A 19,422-nucleotide genomic window follows, 5' to 3' on the forward strand; every position below is an offset into this window, starting at 1 on the left:
GACATCTGCACCCTATGGTTATTGCAGCATTATTTACAATAGCCCAGGCATAGAAGCAACCTGTGTCCACCAATGGACAAATGGATAAGGAAAATGTGGTATGTGCCTACAATAGAATATCACACAGCCATTAAAAAAGATGAAATCATGCTATTTGAGACAACAAGGATGGACCTAGAGGGTATTATGTGGAGTGAATAAGTCAGATTGAGAAAGACAAATTCCATATGATTCCACTCATAAATGGAATCTAAAAAAAGAATAAAAATACAAAAAAACAGAATCAGATCTATAGAGAACAAACTGATGGTTGCCAGAGGGGAGGAGAGTGGGAGGTTGGGCAAAATGGATGAAAGGGAGTAGGAGATACAAGCTTTCACTGATGAAATAAATAAGTCATGGGAATTAAAGGCACAGCATAAGAAGGATAGTCAACGATACTGTAACAGTGATGTAATGGTAGTTACACTAGTGGTGAACATAGCATAATGCATAAACTTGTCAAGTCACTAAGCTGTACACCTGAAACTAGTATAACATTGTGTCAACTATACAAAACAAAAAGTAGATAGGTTGAAAGTAAAAGAGTGGAAAAGGATATGCTAGGATATGCTAGGTATATTGAATAAAGAAGACATTCCTGTATTAATATTAAACAATGTAGACTTTGCAGCAAAAGAAAGTTATGAGAGAGGAACATGACATGCTAATAAAATGGTAAATCTACCCAAGTAGATAATCCTAAGTGCAATCCTAAATATTCTGTGACAAACAGCAAGAAAACAAAAGCTACAAAATAGGTGAACCAAAAAATAATAGAACTGAAAGAATGAATAAATAAATCCTTAATTTTGTTAGAGACTTTCATAACCTTATTTTAACAATTGTTTGAATAACTAGACAGAAAATCAACAAGGATATAGAATAACTCAACAATATAATAACTCAATAGTATATGAACTAATAGGATCTAATTGACATTTATAGAAATAACAGTAAAATACACATTCTTTTTCAACTCTCATGGTACCCATACCAAGTTGAACTATATCCTGGGATAGATACCTAGGTAAATAGAGGAATAGAATAGAGAACCCAGAAATAGCTCACACATGTGTGACCAACTAATTTTTAACAAAGTTATAATTGCAGAAGCAAGTCAATTAAAGAAAGATAATCTTTTTAATGGTGCTTGAGCAACTGAATAGACATAGGTTAAAAAAAATCTTGACTGAAATTTCACATTTTATTCAAACATTAACTCAAATGGAGTGCAGACTTAAAATACAAAACTATAAAATTTTTTGAAAACCAAAGCATAGGACAAAAATCTTCAGGATCTATGAGTAAGAAAAAAATTCTTAGACCTATAACAAAAATCATCATCTATAAAAGATAAAATTGATCATTTTCACCTCCAGAAATGAAAAACTTCTGCTTTGTGATAGATTCTGTTGAAAGGATAAAAAGACAAGCAATATGCTGGAAGAAAATATTTGCAAACCACACATCTGACAAAATACACACATCTAGAGCATCTAAAAGATTCTCAAATCTCAACATTAAAATCAAAGCAACAATGCAATTAGAAAATGGGCAAAAACCATGAAGAGCCTTTTCACTGAAAAAGATATACAGATGGCAGTTAAGCATGCAAAAAGACATTCAACATCACTACACTCCAGGGAAATGCAAATTAGGTCCATGATGAGATATTACAACACACCTATCAGAACAAAACAAATAAAATATAGTGACAATACTAAATGCCAGCAAGGGAATGCAGGAAGAGGATTTCTCATATATTGCTGGTGGAGATCTAGAATTTTATAGCCAGTCTGAAAAATTGTTTGGCTGTGACTTTAAAAATCTAAGCATACAACTCATACAACCCAGCTATTACACTCTTAGGCATTGATTCCAGATAAATAAAAACTTACATCTATACAAAAACCTGTTACATATTGTCCACAGAAGATTTTCTTGTAATTATCAATACCTCAAAACAGCCATAATATTCATCACTAGGTGAGTGGCGCATCCAGAACATGAAATACTACATAGGAATGAAGAGAAATGGACACAACAACTTACGTGGATCTCAAGGGTATTATGCAAAATGACAAAAGTCAATCCCAAAACTTCATTTACATTATTATTCTATTTATATAATACTCTCAAAATTGCAAAATTATGGAGAAGAAGAACAGGTTAGTAGTTGGCAGTGGTTAAGACTATTGGCATGGCCAGTGCAATTGTAAAAGAGAAACATGATCTTTGTCTTGATGAAATACTTCTAGGGTGGTGGTTCCAGAGTTCTACATGGGTCATAAAATGACGGAATTACACACAAATATTTTACCGATGTCAATTTCCTGTCTTTGATATTGTACTCTAATTCTGAAATATATAACAATTTGGAAAAACTGATTGAAGTGTACATTGGACCTCTCTCCGCTCTTTTGTTACTTTCTGTGAATCTATAATTGTTTCAAAAATGTTTAAAATGGAAATAATACAGATAGCTTAAATACTTAGATTAAAAACCAAAAATTGTCAGTTTGGATTAAAAAGCAAGATACAAGTATATGCTGCCAATCAGAAATGTGATTCAGCTCCAAAGATAGATACAAAAAAGTTATATGATGGTAACACTAGTCAAAAGGAAGTTTGAGGGGCACCTGAGTGGCTCCATTAGTTAAATTTCAGACACTTGATTTCAGCTCAGGTCATGATCTTAGGGTTGTGAGATTGAGTCCAGTATTGGGCTTTGCACACAGTAAGGAGTCTGCCTAGGATTCTCTCTCTCCCTCTGCCCCTCCTCCTGTTCATGCACTCTCACTCACATTCTCACTCTCTCTCAAATAAATAAAATCTTTAAATAAAAGGAAGTTTGAGTAGTGATATAATATCACACAAGGTATCAGAGCAAAGATATTACCAGGAAGAAAGAAGGTGCTTTCACAACAATAAAGGGTTCAATTTATCAAAATGACAACAATCTTAATGTGTTCATGCATCTATCTAATAACAGAGCTTCAAAATACGTGGTACAAGAACTGAATAGGGCTACAAAGAGAATTAGATAATCCAAAATAATAGCAATTCCAGTTCCCCCTTTTCAATAGCTGATAGAGCAAATCTGGCAGAAAACCAGTAAAAATATAGAAAAAAAAATAGTACTATCAACAAATTTTATTTCACTGACATTTATAGCATATTCTACTCAACAACAGCAGAATACATTCTTTTCAAATGTATGGTGAGCATTTACACAGATTGGTAATATTCCAGGCCATAAAACAAATCTTGATATATTTGCAAGTATTCAGGTAATAGAAAGTATGTTCTCTGACCACACCACCTGAATTCAAGACTTATAGCAAGCTACAGTAATCAACATAGAGTGAGACTGGCAATGAATGGAGCTTCTAGAAATATATTCACATGTATTTCAAAAAATGATTTATACTACAGGTTCAAAGGAAATGTAGTAGAGGAAAAAAACCTATTCAATACATGGTGTTAGCACAAATGGATATCCATATGCCCTTCTCCCCCCAAAATGGAATTTGATCCACAGTTTGTGCCCCACACATGCGTGCATGCACTCACACACACACACACACACACACACACACGCACACAACCTCAAAATGTGTCATAGGCTTAAATATAAGACCTACAAAACTTCTACATGAAAATCATTGTGAACCTGGGTTCAGGAAAGGTTTTTTTTTTTAGATATCACTCCAGAGACATGATCCACAAAACAACAAATTGACAAATTGTATATCATCAAAATGAAAATCTTGTGCTCTGTGAAATATTCCCTCAAGGGGATGAAAAGAAAACTACAGACTAGGAGAAATTATTTGCAAATCACCCATCTGACAAAGGACTTGTGTCTCTAGTATATACATAACTCTTGAAAGTAATTGATATCAAATTAAACAATCCAGTAACAAATGGGCACAGATTTGCACAGATACCTAACTAAAGAAGATACAAAAGGCAAATAAGCACAGGAAAACATTTTTGTCTTCAGTAGTTAGTCTAGAAATGCAAAGTCAAGCCATAGCAGAGTAACATTACACATCTATCAGAATAGCTAAAACATTTATTTCAGAAATGATAATGCCAAATGTCGGTAAGTATGTGCAAGAAGCACAACTGTAACATACTACAATCACTTCAGAGAACAGACTGCCAATTAAAAGTTAAATAAATATCTATCCTATCTGTTCCATTCCTAGGTATTCACACCAAAGGAATAAAAGCGTACTCCATATTAATACTGGTACATGAGTGTTTATAGTTGCTTTATTTATAAAAGCTCCAAAATTGAAACATTTGTGGGGTCCATCAATAGGTGAAAGAATAAACAAATTGCTGTGTCTTTTATGGATACAATGGAGTAGTTCTTGACAATAAAATGGATTATCTTTAAATTTTACAATAGTTTTAGATTTCTTTTCATTTTATTTTTTAAGATTTTACTTATTTACTTATTCATGAGACAGGGAGAAACATAGGCAGAGGGAGAAGTAGGCTTCCTACAAGGGAGCCTGATGTGGAAGTCGATCCCAAGACCCCAGGATCATGCCTGAGCCAAAGGCAGGTGCTCAACCACTGAGTCACCCAGGTGCCCTAGATTTATTTTTAAAAGTTGCAAAGATAGTTCCCATATAGCCCACACCCAGTCTCCTCTAACGTTTTTTTAAACATATCTACTGAGATATAATTGGCATTTTAAAAAGTGGACATATTTAATACATAAAATTAGGTTTAGAGATGTGAACAGACCCATGAAAACATCACCACTGCAATCAAGATAAAGAACATACCCATCACCTCCATCCATAGGTAAAGAGGCATAAACAAATTGCCGTAGATCTATACAATGGAATACTACATGATCATAAAATGAATAAATTATTGATACATTCTTCAACTTGGATGAATCTCAAAATAATAATGATGAGTGAAATAAGCCAGGCAAAAACGACTGCATACTGTATGATTCCATTTACATAATATGGTAGAAATTGCAAACTAATACATAATGACAGAAAGGTCAGTGGTTACCTGGCAACAGGAGTGGGGTAGGGAAAGGAATGAGGGAAGGATTACAAAAGGGAATGAGGAAACTTTTAGGGGTGGGTGATGGATATGTTCTTTATCTGAATTGTGTTTGATGTTTTCAGAGATGTATGTCAAAATTTATCAAAATGTACAGTTTAAATATATGCAGTCTATGGTATGCCAATTACATTTTAATGAAGCTGCTTAAAAATTCATATTAAAAAGTTAAACCAATACCAGAATTTGGATGGGCGTGGCCAGCAAAAATTGGCAATGCAGAGATTTCTGAAAATGCAACAGTGACTAAACAGAAACTGTGAATCTAGGGGCTAACTCTACTTTTCTGCCCCCAGGAAACAGAAATGATAATTAGCCCAATTAGCCTTAGCAGGTAATTAGACATACAGACTCCTCATTGCCAATTAATTTCACTTGAGAAGTAAACTACAAAGACACCCTTATGATTTTAAACTTGCAGTATATAAAATGTTAATTTACTGAAAACATGGATTTTAGCAAGAGCAAAGTAATGCTTATATTTGGAATAATCACGGAATCTAAAAAGATGAGACCATGCCAAAAACAGAGACGCTGCATATTAAAGTTGTCATATTCATTCACAAAACAGTGTTTCCTAAATGGAAATTCTCTGGGCAGAAGAGTGTGAAATAAGAAAAAAAGAAGGCGTTTATATAAGTGTAAGAGATTGGGGAAAAAGAGAAAGAAAAATATATGCAAAAGCTAGCATTCTGGGTTTTAGAAAATTTATTTGCTTTTTAATTCTGGTATAGTTAACATGCAGTGTTATGTAGTTTCAGGTGTAGGATATAGTGATTCAACAGTTCTATACATTACTCAATGCTCATCATGATAAGTGAACTCTTAATTCTCATCACCTATTTCGTCCATCCCCCCACCCACCTCCCTGCTGGTAACCACCAGTTCTCTATATTTAAGAGTCTGTTTTTTGGTTGGTTTTTTTTTTTTTTTGCTTGTCTTTTTTTTTGTTTCTTTCTTTTGTCTCATAAATTCCACATGAGTGAAATCTTATGGTATTTCTCTTTCTTTGACTTATTTCTACTTAGCATTATATCTTCTACTTCCATTCATGTTTTTGCAAATGGCAAGATTTCATTCTTTTTACGGCTGAATACTATTCCATTGTATATATATATACCACTTCTTTATCCTTTCATCTATTAATAAACAATTGGGTTGCCCCCATACTTTGGCTATCGTAAATAATGTTGCAATAAACAACAGTAGTGCATTTATCTTTTTAAATTAGTGTTTTTATATTCTTTGGGTAAATATCCAGTAGTGGAATTACTGGATTATATGGTAATTCTATTTTTAATTTTTTGAGGAATCTTCATACTGGTTTCCGGAGTGGCTGCACCAGTTAGCATTCCCACCAACAGTGCATGAGGGTTTCTTTTTCTCCACATCCCTGCCAACATTTCTTGTTTCCTATGTTTTAAGTTTTAGCCATTTTGAACAGTGTAAGATGATATCTTATTATGGTTCTGATTTATCTATCTCTGATGATCAGTGATGTTGAGCATCTTTTCATGTGTCTGTTGACTACTTATATCTCTTCTTTGAAGAAATGTCTGTCCATGTCTTCTGTCCAGTTTTTAATTGGGTTATTTGTGGGTTGTTATTTGTGGGCTGTTGAGTTGTATACGTTCTTTATGTATTTTGGAAACAAATCCTTTATTGAATATGTCATTTGCAAATTTCTTCTTTCATTCAGTAGGTTATCTTTTTGTTTTGTTCATGATGTCCTTTGCTGTGCAAAAGCTTTTAATATTGATGTACTCACAAAAGTTTATTTTTTTTTTCTGTTCCTTCAGGAGACACATCTAGAACAATGTTGCTATGGCTGATGTCCGAGAAATTACTGCCTGTACTCTCCCCTAGGATTTTTATGTTTTCAGGTCTCACATTTAGGTCTTTCATCCATTTTGAGCTTATTTTTGTGTATGATGTAAGAAAAAGGTCAAGTTTCCTTCTTTGGCATATAGCTGTCCAGTTTTGCCAACACCATTTGTTGAAAATACTTTCCCATTGCATATTCTTGCCCTCTTGTCATAGATTAATTGACTATATAGTTGTGGGTTTGTCTCTAGGCTCTCTACTCTGTTCTACTGATCTATGTGTGTATTTTTTTGCCAGTACCACACTATTTTGATTACTAAAGCTTTGTAGTATATCTTGAAATCTGAGATTGTCATACCTCAGTATTCTTTTCAAAGAGGCTATTCAAGGTCTTTTGTGGTTCCATACAAATTTTAGGATTATTCTAGTTCTGTGAAAAATGCTGTTAGTATGTTGATAGGGATTCCATTAAATCTATAGATTGCTTTGGGTAGTGTGGACTTTATAAAATTATTTGCTCTCCCAATTCATGAGTGTGGAATATCTTTCCATTTGTTTGGGTCATCTTGAATTTTTTTCATCAATGTTTTATATTTTATTTTATTTTATTAATTTTAATTTTAATCCAGGTCTTTCAAAATCTCCTTGGTGAAGTTAATTCCTAGGGATTTTATTATTTTTGGTGTAATAAGAAATGATATTCTTAATTTCTCTTTCTGCCATTTCATCATTCATGTACAGAAATGCAATGGATTTCTGTGTATTGATTTTGTATCCTGCCACTCTACTGACTTCATTTATCAGTTCTAGATAAATATATGTCAAAATTTACATTTAATTTGCATTTAATTTTTCCATAATATTCTCTTAAAATCCTTTGTGTTTCCGAGATGTTGGTTGTTATTTATCTTTTTTTTTATTTTTTATTTTGTTTGAGTCCCATCCATCTCTCTTTTTTTTTAAGTCTAGCCAACAGTTTATCAATTTTATTGATCCTTTCAAAGAACCAATTCCTAGTTTCATTGATCTGTTTTATTGGGTTTTTTTTTTTAGTTTCTATTTCATTTACTTCTACTCTAATCTTTACTATTTTCTTCCTTCTGGTTTTGTGTTTTGTTTATTGCTCGTTTAGGTATAAGGTTAAGTGTTTATTTGAGATTTTTTTCTTGCTTCTAAGCCTGTATTGCTATAAACTTCCATCTTATAACAGGTTTTACTGTATCCTAAAAATTTTGGCCCATTGTGCTTTCATTTTCAATTGTCTCCATGTATTTTTTGACTTCCTCTTTGATTTCTTGGTTGACATACTCATTGTTCAGTAGTATGTTACTTAACTTCCATGTATTTATGTTCTTTCCAGATTTTTTCTTGTGATTGATTTCTAGTTTCATAGTGTTGTGATTGGAAAAGATGCTGGTATGATTTCAGTCTTTTTGAATTTGTTGAGACTTGTTTTGTGACCTAACATGTGATATATACTGGAGAATGTTCTGTGTGCATTTGAAAAGAATGTGTGTTCAACTGTCTTGGGGTAGAGTGTTCTAAATATATCTGTTAGATCCATCTGGTTCAATATGTCATTCAAAGCCACTGTTTCCTTCCTACTTATCTACTTGAAAGGTCTATCCATTAATGTAAGTGGGGTGCTAAAGTTCCTTACTATTATTGTATTACTACCAATTAACTTCCTTTATGTTTATTAGCTACTTTATGTATTTGGGTGCTCCAATGTTGGATGCATAAATATTTATAATTGTTATATCTTCTTGTTGGGTTTTTCCCCTTATGATTATTTAGTGTCCTTCTTTGTCTCTTGTTACCATCTTCACTTAAGTGTCTCTTTTGTCTAAGTACTGCTTCCCTGGTTTTCTTTCCACTTCCATTTGTATGATAAATGCTTTTCCATGCCTTCACTTTCAATCTTAGGTGGAATGAGTCTGTAGTAGGCAGCATATAGATAGGTCTTGTTTTTATACCCATTGCATCACCCTGTGTCTTTTGATTGGAGCATTTAGTCTACTTATATTCAAAGTAATTATTGATAGATATGTACTTATTGCCATTTTGTTACTTGCCTTATGGTTGTTTTGGTAGTTCTGCTCTGTTCCTTTCTTCTCTTGTTCTCTTCTCTTACAGTTTTCTGGCTTGCTTAGATTCCTTTCTCTTTAATTTTTGCATATCTATTACTGGTTTTTGATTTGTCATGACCATTAGGTTTATATATAACACCTTATGCATAGTAATCTATATTAAGTTCATGGTCACTTAAGTTTGAACTCATTCTTTACTCCTCTCCCCCCTCCCAATGTTTTAGGTAGATGATGTTATACTTTACTTTTATTTTGGGTAGCCCTTGACTGATTTTTATAGTTATACCTAATTTTACTGCTTTTGTGCTTCCTGCTTTTCTTATTCCTGTTTATGGTCTTTCCTTGCCACTCAAAGAGTTCCCTTTAGCACTTCTTACAAGAAGCACTTCTTACAAGGCTGGTTTAGTGATGGTAAGTTCCTTAACTTTTGTTTATCTGGGAAATGCTTTATCTTTCCTTCTATTCTGAATAATAACCTTGCTGGATAGAGTGTTCTTGGTTGTAGGTTTTTTTTTTTTTCTTTCAGTGCTTTGATTACATCATGCCACTTTCTTCTGGCCTGAAAAGTTTCTGCTGAAAAACCTGCTGATAGGCTTATGGGGATTCCTTTGTATATAACCATTTTCTTTTCTCTTGCTGCTTTCTTAAAAAGGTTTTTATTCATTTATTTGAGAGAAAGAGAGAGCAGAAGCAGGGAGAGAGAGGGCAAAGCAGGATCCCAACATGGGGCTCAATCTCAGGACCCTGGGATCATGATCTGAGCCAAAGGCAAGGCTTAATGGACTGAGCCACATAGGCGCTCTTCTCTTGCTGCTTTTAAAGTTCTTTCCTTATCATTACTTTCTGCCATTTTGATTACTGTGTGTCTTCATGTGGATCTCTTTGGGTTGATTTTGTTGGGGGCTCTTTGTGTCTCCTAGATCTGGATTTCTGTTTCCTTTACCAGGTTAGAGAAGTTTTTGGCTATTATTTCTTCACATATGTTTTCTGCCCCCTTTTCTCTCTCTTCTCTTTCTGGAAACCCTATAATTGTTAGGACTAAGATGTTACTCAGTTCCCTTAAACTATTCTCATTTTTTATTAGTCTTTTTTCTTTTTCCTCTTCAGCTTGACTGCTTTACATTATTCTGTCCTTCAGGTCACTGATCAATTCTTCTGGTTCTTCTGGTTCTTCTATTCTACTATTTATTCCCTCTAGTGTGTTTTTAATTTCAGTTTTTGAGGTCTTCATCTATGATTAGTTCCTTTTAATGTTTTCTATTTTTTTATTGAGGATCTCAGTGAGATTCTCCACTCTTTTGTCAAGTCCAGTGAGTATCTTTATGACCATTACTTTAAATTCTCTATCAGGCATATTACTTATCTCTGTTTCATTTGGCTCTCTTCATGTGATTTTGTCCCCTTCTTTCACATGGGGCATATTCCTCTGTCTTCTAATTTTGTCTGACCCTCTCTGTCTGTGTCTGTGTTATGAAAGGCAGCTATGTCTCCTGCTCTTGAAAGTAGTAGTCTTATGAAGAAGTCCTCGAGTGTCCTGTAGTGCTATGTCCTCTGCTCACTAGGACCTGGCACCTTAGTGGCGTCTCTTTGTGTGTTGCATGTGCCCTATGGTTGTGGCTGAGCTGCTCTGGCCTTCAGTCTAGTTTTTTGCAATGGCTCTCTTTGCCTGTTGTGGACAGAGTTTGGTCTCCCTATGTTGTTAATGGGCCAGTCTGAGGCCACCTTGGGTTTCAGTTGAGTCAGATCAGGTGTTTGCCTGAGCTGCTGTCTCACTGAACTATAGACTCTTCTCCCTGTGTTGTCCTCTTGGTGGCTTTTGTTGGTGGGCAGGGTCCACAGTCAGACTAGATGTCTGCCCCAGGCCCACTGCTGGGGCCACAGTTGAACTGGTGTCTGTGGTTATCTTCCACTTTCCTCAGGGCAGGTGTCACATTGGAGTGGGGTTGGCCCTTGCCAAAGCTGCTTGCCCAATGCCACACTTATGACATCACTTTGGATGTACTCCCCAGTTGGAAAGGGTGAGTCTGCAGAAGAGCAGGGCATGCTTTTAGCAAGCTAGGTAGAGAATGCTCATGCTACACTCATTCCTACAGGTGTCTGTATATCTAGGCTGGGGGGTAAGGTAGGGAAATGGTGCCTATCACCTCTTTTATTGGAGAAGTCTCCCAAACATCCCTGCCCCTCCAGCACATGTTCTGATATTAGTAAACAAATCTTCCTCCTGTATACCCCAGGCATTTTTCAAACTACTGCTTCTCTGATGCATCTAAACAGAGCTGTTTGTCATGCTGACTCTTTAAGGGTGGGGACTCAGTTTCAACTCACCCTATGGCTCTCTCAGAGCCAAGCTGCTGATTTGTAAAGTTCTAGGTGTTAAGCCCCACTGATTGTAAAAACTTGAGAAGCTAAGCCCCTCTGGTTTTCAAAGCCAAATATTATGCAAATTCATCTTCCCAGTGCAGGCCCCCATTGTCTGGGGTGTGGTGTGTACTCCTTTCCCTTACATTTGTTTGTGGTGGCCCTCCCTCCTGTGGACAGTCTTGTAGGTAGCTTGGTTCCTGACCACATCTCTGCCCTCCCTATGGTTTTTGATGTGTCCTCTTCTCTATGTTTAGCTATGGAGAATGTGTTCTGCCAGTGATAGGGTTATTTTCTGGATTATCTGCCCTGATGTGGTTGTTCTTTAGTTGGATCTGTGGGACAAGGTGAGTTGAGGATCCTCCTAGTCCACCATCTTCCCCAGAAGTCCTGCATTTTAGATTTTTTAATACCAGAGTACCCAGAAGAAATGCATTGTTTGAGGTGTTGACAAAGATAAATATACTTGTACTAAGCTAAAGATTTGTATAACCTAAAAGTAGTCCATTGAAAAGTTTTTTATGCATAACCATAATATCAAGTCCTAAAGATATATTAACCTAATAAAAAAAACTAGTTAAAGTTTCATATTGCTTCATGAGGTTGACTAAGTGTACCTTATGATATTTCAATGCTATTAATATTTAAAGGTTATACTAAATATCCTTTCTTTGCATATCCAGATGCTTACTGAAAGTGGACATTCTATCATAAGGAGTGAATATGTTTCTCTTTCAGTTATGATCACAGAGGAATTATTCCAGTTAGCTGAACTGACCACAAATTGATATCCCCAAATTAATTTGGGCACAAACAAGAACTTATCTATAAGTTTGGCAGGCATTTTATAGGAATTCTTGCAGCATATAATCTATAATTGATACAAGAGACAGAATTGAAACACAAAAGTGTGCAAAATCTCCACAAATTAGAGATAAAAGTAGTATACCTTTCCCCTTTTCACAGATGAGAGGCTCTTAAACCATTTGAACTGTGTTTCCCATAGTACTTATAAACCATATCCCTGTCAAAATCATCAGTATTCCATCTTCATATAAAGAAAGACCAACAATGAACAGAAGGAATAGAACAAAGCAAAGAGATGTGAAGTTCAGGGAAGGCTATAGGCTAATGTTCAAACCAATATTCATTGTTTTATCCAAATAAAAGAATCTTCCTATGTGTCTTTCAGAAAGGCATATTGCTTTCATATATATATATATATATATATATATATATATATATATATATATCTGCTTTGTCTGACACATATGCTCACTTCTCAGTTCTCCTTTATGTATTTCCCTTCTAGACATTGAGTCATTATTTAGTTTTAAAAAACCCAGATCATTTAAGAAAAGGTAAAAAGGTAAGCAACCAATGGAACTTAATAAGAACAGTAAGACTACCGAATTCTTGGCTGGTCAGATTCCATTGATCACAGGAAGTCACACTGTGCAAATGACCCCTCAAAGAAACCAAAAATATAACCTCAGAATTCACTCTTTAAAGTTGCTTTCCTTCAACTGTCCTTTAGTGGCATAATTTTCTCTGCCTGCTTATTATCCCTGAAGGCAGCACCTACTGCACAAATATAAAAGGTGGATCTGTTACTACCACATTCCTCCTTCGTTTGATTTTTCAATCATGCACACAACTTAACAGTCATGTACTGCATGTCTATTATGAACCAGGCCCCAGCGTCATGTTAAGTAATGGGGATATAAAGTTGAAAGAAATACAGGTCCACGTCCCATCCCTCTGAGAGTGCACAGTTTATCAGAAATGATAATTGTGGGTCACAAAATGGGGTCAGTAAGTGAATAATAAACAAAGCTAACTTTTATTGAGCACTTCAAATGTACTGCTTACCATGTTAAATGATTTCTGCACTCGGTTAATGCAGCCAATAGACCTTGCAGTAGGTACTATCTGTGGTCTCATATTATAAGTTAAAAAAATTGAGATGTAAAGAAAGGAATTTGTTCAAAGAGCAGATAAACTGTGGCACTCGCACCACAACCTGGGCACTCTGGCTCCAGAACCCACGTTCCCAGCCCCTGGTCTGGAGGACAGAACATTTGACATGTGAAATCCTAGTGTTTCCTAGAACTTTACTAGGAGAATCCTTCAAGTCGGGTCTAGAAGAAAGAAGAGACATTTATAAGGGGGTCAGAGGGCCACAAAGGTGGCTGAAAGTGTCTTCCTTGGCAAAGGGAGAAATTGAGGTAAAACAAATGGAAGTGATACTGGGATGGGGAGTGGTGTTGCCTGGGGAAAATGCAAAAGGAAGGGGAGATTTGACAGCCAACAGGGTCCTAGGCCACTGAATTATCATCCTGTCCTTACCTGTCCTCCCGTGAGGCCCCTTCAGAGGCTGGGGTGGGCACTACTGCTGTGTAATTCCTGCTTCCATGACTTGGCACTTTTGCCCCTCTTCTGGGCACCATGAATGAATAGGAGTCCATCCTGCTTCTGCTGATTATCACTGTTGATGTTTCATGATACTGTCTTCACAGGTACTAAATCTCCATGAAAAATGTAGGGAGAAGTTCCCTTCCCTTCTGGGTTATATATACACTGTTAGGTAGGGTAGGAACACTCCCAGTTAGGTAATGCAAAGACCCACTGCATTCTGCTTTTTTTCATAAAAAGGTTTTAGTGTAATTAACTCTTTGAGAGTTTACTTACATTTTTTCCCTCAAACTTAGTCTTAAATTCATAAAGGGCTGCTCTTCAGACACATCTGAATATCATCCTGCATTGGAATTAGAATTATTCCTCTGCTAACAAATTCGGGGTTAGTTTATCCACTTGGTGAAAGCTTCCTTTAAAAAAGAACAATCTCTTCTTATAATCAGAACACTGGTGGCCTACATGGCTAGTTCATTAGACTGCCTGGATAGGTACAAATTTTGTAATACACAAAGCATAGGCTTAAGCCTTTCCGGCCACTCCTGCAATCCACACATTGAACGTGAAACAGCCCAGTTAAGTGGCCCATCCCCATAGGTCTCATCTCCCACTATTCCTCCATCAAATATCCCCAATTTCCCAGCACTTTCTGCTCAGCACTGAAAATACAAAAATACAGTCTTTGAGAGCAAAGACCATACAAATACAAGAGGACCAAAACCAACTGTAATAAAATATGAAACCCTAGGTATGCACTCAGTAAAGCATTAGCACCGAGGAAGGAATAATCAAGTATCTGGAGAGGGGGGCATGAGTGGGTAGGAAAAGTAAAGGTAGTATCTAACCAAATTCTTGAAGGATGAGTTGGAGATAATCAGGGCACAGAGGTGGGAGTGGTGGGTGTGGGTTGGATCAGGGAGGGAAGAGGGTTTGTCAGTGACCTGAGAAACAAAAAGAAAGGTCCAGAGGCAGAAAGTGGATGCTTAATAAATACTGAATGGGTGAGGAATGAATAAATGGGTAATAATAAACCATATTTTTATAACATTTTACTGCTTCTAAAATGTGTTTGCATAATTACTCCATTTACTCTTCACAATACTTATGTAAAAAGGCAGGGCTTTTAGGTCATATTTACACATGATGAATTTGGTGTAAATGATTTATTCAATGTCACAGGAGTGACACAACTAAAATGCTACCCAGGCCCCATAACACACCATTGCCCCATCAATTATCATAGAAAATCAGTAATGGCATCTGTCAGAAGCAGCAATGAGGGGCACAAGTGCTCTCCTGACTCCTCTATCTCTGGATATTAGTGCTTTGGCTTCCATTTTAGCTTTTAGTTTAGATACAAAATGGCAAAAGCTTTGCTCGGAATGTCCTTTGCTGTTAAGATTCCTGACATCACACTCAGCCACCTGAGAGGCCAAAACATTGTCTCTAGCTTTGAGAGAATCCTTACAGCCACATCAGAGTTCCGAAATGTTTCTATGAAGCCAACAAGCTGTAATCTTTTTTTAAAGATTTTATTTATTTATTCATGAGACACAGAGAAAGAGGCAGAGACATAGGCAGAGGGAGAAGTAGGCTCCTCACAGAGGCCGGATGCCGGACTCCATCCCCGGACCGGGATCATACCTGAGCCGAAGGCAGACACTCAACCACTGAGCCACCCAGGCACCCCAACAAACTGTAATCTTAAACCAATGTCCAAAACTGAAATGTGACATGATGAAATAGATTACTACCCTCTTCATAAATTGATAATGCGGAACACCAATTATTCTATTGGGAGGTAGTAACATTAAGGTCTGCCCTCTGAGTGAGAACAATTCCTTCTGTTCTCTAATAGGTACCACTTTCTTCCCACTGGATATTGGCATTGCCACCCATTGTTAAATTAAATCTTGCAGAAATCACCAAGGATTATCATGAATGTCAGCATTAATGTCAGCCTCCGTTAGCAACAAAGCCAACATCTGGGAGTTTGTTTGCAGAAAAGGAGCAGCCCACTCAGGAAAATCTGGCAGAGTAGTTTGATGTGCCTGTCAAACTTCACATCAAAACTGATGCAATACAATATGAAATGAATGAAACCTGGGCGGGGCGGGGGGAACATCTTTAATCAGAAGAGTTAACAGATTGCCTCTCCAAACCCTCACTGTCAGCTTTGCCAGAAAAAATACACATATCATAGAGGAAACACTGATAAAAACATTGCATGGCCCTTGTTTCAATACGCTTAGGGTATTTCATGAGGCCAGAAAATGTGAAAAGTTTACCAAAAAGTCAGTACAGGGAAAATACTCAGACTACTAGGTAGAATGGCAAAATGATCTATGTGACAATGAAACAGAAAGGACCAACCTTAGGGGAGAAGATTGATGACAGGATTACTTTGAAATATGTCTATCTCTCTTATACAAATCAATGGCTGCAGCTTTATAAAGTGTTTTACTTATCCTGAGTATATGAATTACAAAATTGTATTCTTCTTTTTAGTTTTTCTGATGTTACCATAATAGCATTTATCCCATATCAATCAAAAAGAACAGGTTACCAGCCTTTTAGAACTGAACATATTTCCAGACCCATACAAAGCAATCTTAAAGGAAGTCTCACTTTTTAAAAAAGATTTTATTTATTCATTTAAGAAAGAGAGAGAGCATGAGTTGAGGGGAGAGGCAGAAGGAGAGGGAGAAGCAGACTCCTCGCTGAGCCAGGAACCTGAAATCTCACTTTTTAAATTAGCTAACATAGGGGCACCTGGGTGGCTCTGTCGGCTAAGCACCTGCCTTCCACTCAGGTCATGATCTCAGGGTACTGGGATAAAGCCCCATGTGGGGGTGGTCCCTGCTCATCAGGAAGTCTGCTCCTCTCTCTGCTGCTCCCCATACTTGTACACTTTCTCTCTCCCTCTCTCTTCCACGCTCTTGCTCTGTCAAATAAGTAAATAAAATCTTAAAAAAATAAATTGGCTAACATAGAATCAAGGAATTACTTTTGATAGCGCTTTCACAATGCTCTTCAAATTTCACTACGTCAGCAATCACAATCATTTATCTACAGAAGACTCTATCTAATTAATTTGAAGTTGATTATGACGACAATAGCAATGGCAATGAAGTGATGAGTCAGGCTAGTCTTTCAAACGAGGAATTTAAGACAATGGCAATTCATTTACTCAAGAAGCATTCATCCAACATTTTACCTTTCCCAGGTCCTGGGGAAAAAAAGAAATAAAGCATATCTCACTCTAGCAAGAACTGAGTGGGACTGAGAAAAATGGGTACAAATGGGTACCCTGTAGTCTTCAAATATTAGCATCATTTCATTGGAAGTGGGTAAAGCCAATTTTTTGGCTATAAGCTTTTATTCTCCTATCTTTATATTTAAAATGAGAGATTTAATATTGCATGCATACATTTTTATTTATTTGGGATTATCTTCTATTCCTAATACTTATAACTGGATAGTATTATTTTCACTGAGGAGAAAATTACCTTACATGGATATAGTTGCAAAATCTTGATCAAAGTGGCTTAAAATTTTTTCACCCTGATTTTCAATCTGGCAATATATTTCAGAGTTTTACATAGGCTTTCCAACCTCTGATTCTCTGATTCTATTTTCCAATTTTATGTTTCAGTTTTCTGAACTAGACCTCTTAACAATACATTAAAATATTTTTAAAGAATGAAAGAAAATAATTCACTCATTCCCAGAAAAAAAAAATTTTTATTACTTGATTCCAGAATTTCAGTGGTTGCAGCTGTTGACTGCACTCAACTACTAACTGATCAATATCACAGGCAGTAAAAGGTCATGCAGCCACAGCATGAAATCACATGTGAATGACTGACACTAAAGAATTACAAACTGACACAGGGTTTCTCTTCCCCTCTCTCTTCACTTCTTCCTTCCCTCCCTGTCTTCCTTATTTTCTTCCCTCCCTCCTTGCCTTCTCCCACCTCCCACCTTCTTTCATTTCTTCCTTTCATCCTTCACTTGTAATCTCCACTCTGGAAGTATAGGCTCTACTGGTTTATGTCCTATCATTTGTGCAAAGTGGTTTGGGGCAAGTATGAATGAATTTGCAAGCCATTTCTAATTTTTTTACAGTGATATTTTATCATGCCCTCATATCTTGACAAAAATGTGCTTGGATTGCCCACTCCTTGATCAAATTCTGAGAAGTGAGATGCACATAAATAAATATAAGACTATAAGGCAGAATGTGAGTGCTCTAAAGGAGCTGTATGCAACGTGCTATGAAGTGATAGAGTGGCGCCTGGGTGGCTCAGTGCGTTAAGCACCTGACTCTTGATTTCAGCTCAGGTCATGATCTCAAGGTCGTGATATCAAGCCTCATATCAGGCTCATGCATTAGGCATCGAGCCTGCTTAAGATTCTCTTTCTCTCTCTTTCTTTCTAATAAAAGGAGAGAGAGAGAGAGAGAGAGAGAGAGAGAGAGAAGCAACAAATAGGAAATGATAGGAAAAAAAAGCAACTGATCCTGAGGAAATTTGGGAGACCTCCAGTAAGAGGTAACATTCGATTTTGTATGGAATGGTGAAGAAGAATTTGCCAGACAGACAAAATAGGGAGGTAGGGTATTCCATTCAGAAGAAGATAAGGAGAAATGTGGTTAATTCAATCAATATCAATAAAACAAATTAGCTGAATAAGTGAATATTTTTGTGAGATCTTATTTTTAATCATGTATTTCTATAGCCAAAGTCTAGTCCTACTTAGTCCCTGATAGAGCTAAGTGAGACATATAAAAGTTCATGTTGAGACTACATTGAAAGGATGCCATACTTAGTCTGAAAGGAAAAGAAAGTGCTGTTGACAATCTCATAATGTTGTTGCCAGAGTGGCCTGGATTACTTTCAAGGTGAACAAAGGATATCCTGGAAATGCCAGTAGGTCAGAATGGCAAGATGTTGAGAAAGCATTCTGAAAATTGGCATTCACAGATATGTGTACTCAGATTTGTGAGATTTCTCAGAAATCTGAAACTGCTTTATCTCTATTGTAACATCAAATGGCTTGTGTTGGCTATTATTTGAGACATTCAAATATTTTGTTATGCCTCACATAATATTGATGAAAACCCTCAACTGTATGTGGTATTTTCTTTTAGTAGTACAGAAAGAGTATTCTTCATGTTTATATCAGATGCTTTCTTTTCCAGACTCTTGGTATCCATATCTAAATATTTAACATATCTTCTAGTTTGCATACATTATGAGTTAATTTTTTTTGTAAAAGTTCAGTTTTATATACTATTTGTTACCTACTTTTTATATTTCTATAAATACAGACTGAAACTCTACTCATAGAACAGGTGTGTAGGTACATAAAATTGTGAAAAAATGGTTATTTATTGCTATATTTCCTTTATGTTATTGACATGGAAATTGAAAATCATAAACACAGGAGTACAGTGATCCAAAACCATCTGAATGCAATGAGATCCAAATGTGTTCAAGTTGTAGAATTTTATAGCCGAATGTCTTCTTAGAAATGCATTACCCCAGTCCCCTAATATTGAAACTAAGTAAGTGAGGTTAAGTGACACTAT

Source organism: Nyctereutes procyonoides, unplaced genomic scaffold (genome assembly GCF_905146905.1).
Source record: "Nyctereutes procyonoides isolate TBG_1078 unplaced genomic scaffold, NYPRO_anot_genome, whole genome shotgun sequence".
Taxonomy (NCBI): Eukaryota; Metazoa; Chordata; class Mammalia; order Carnivora; family Canidae; genus Nyctereutes; species Nyctereutes procyonoides.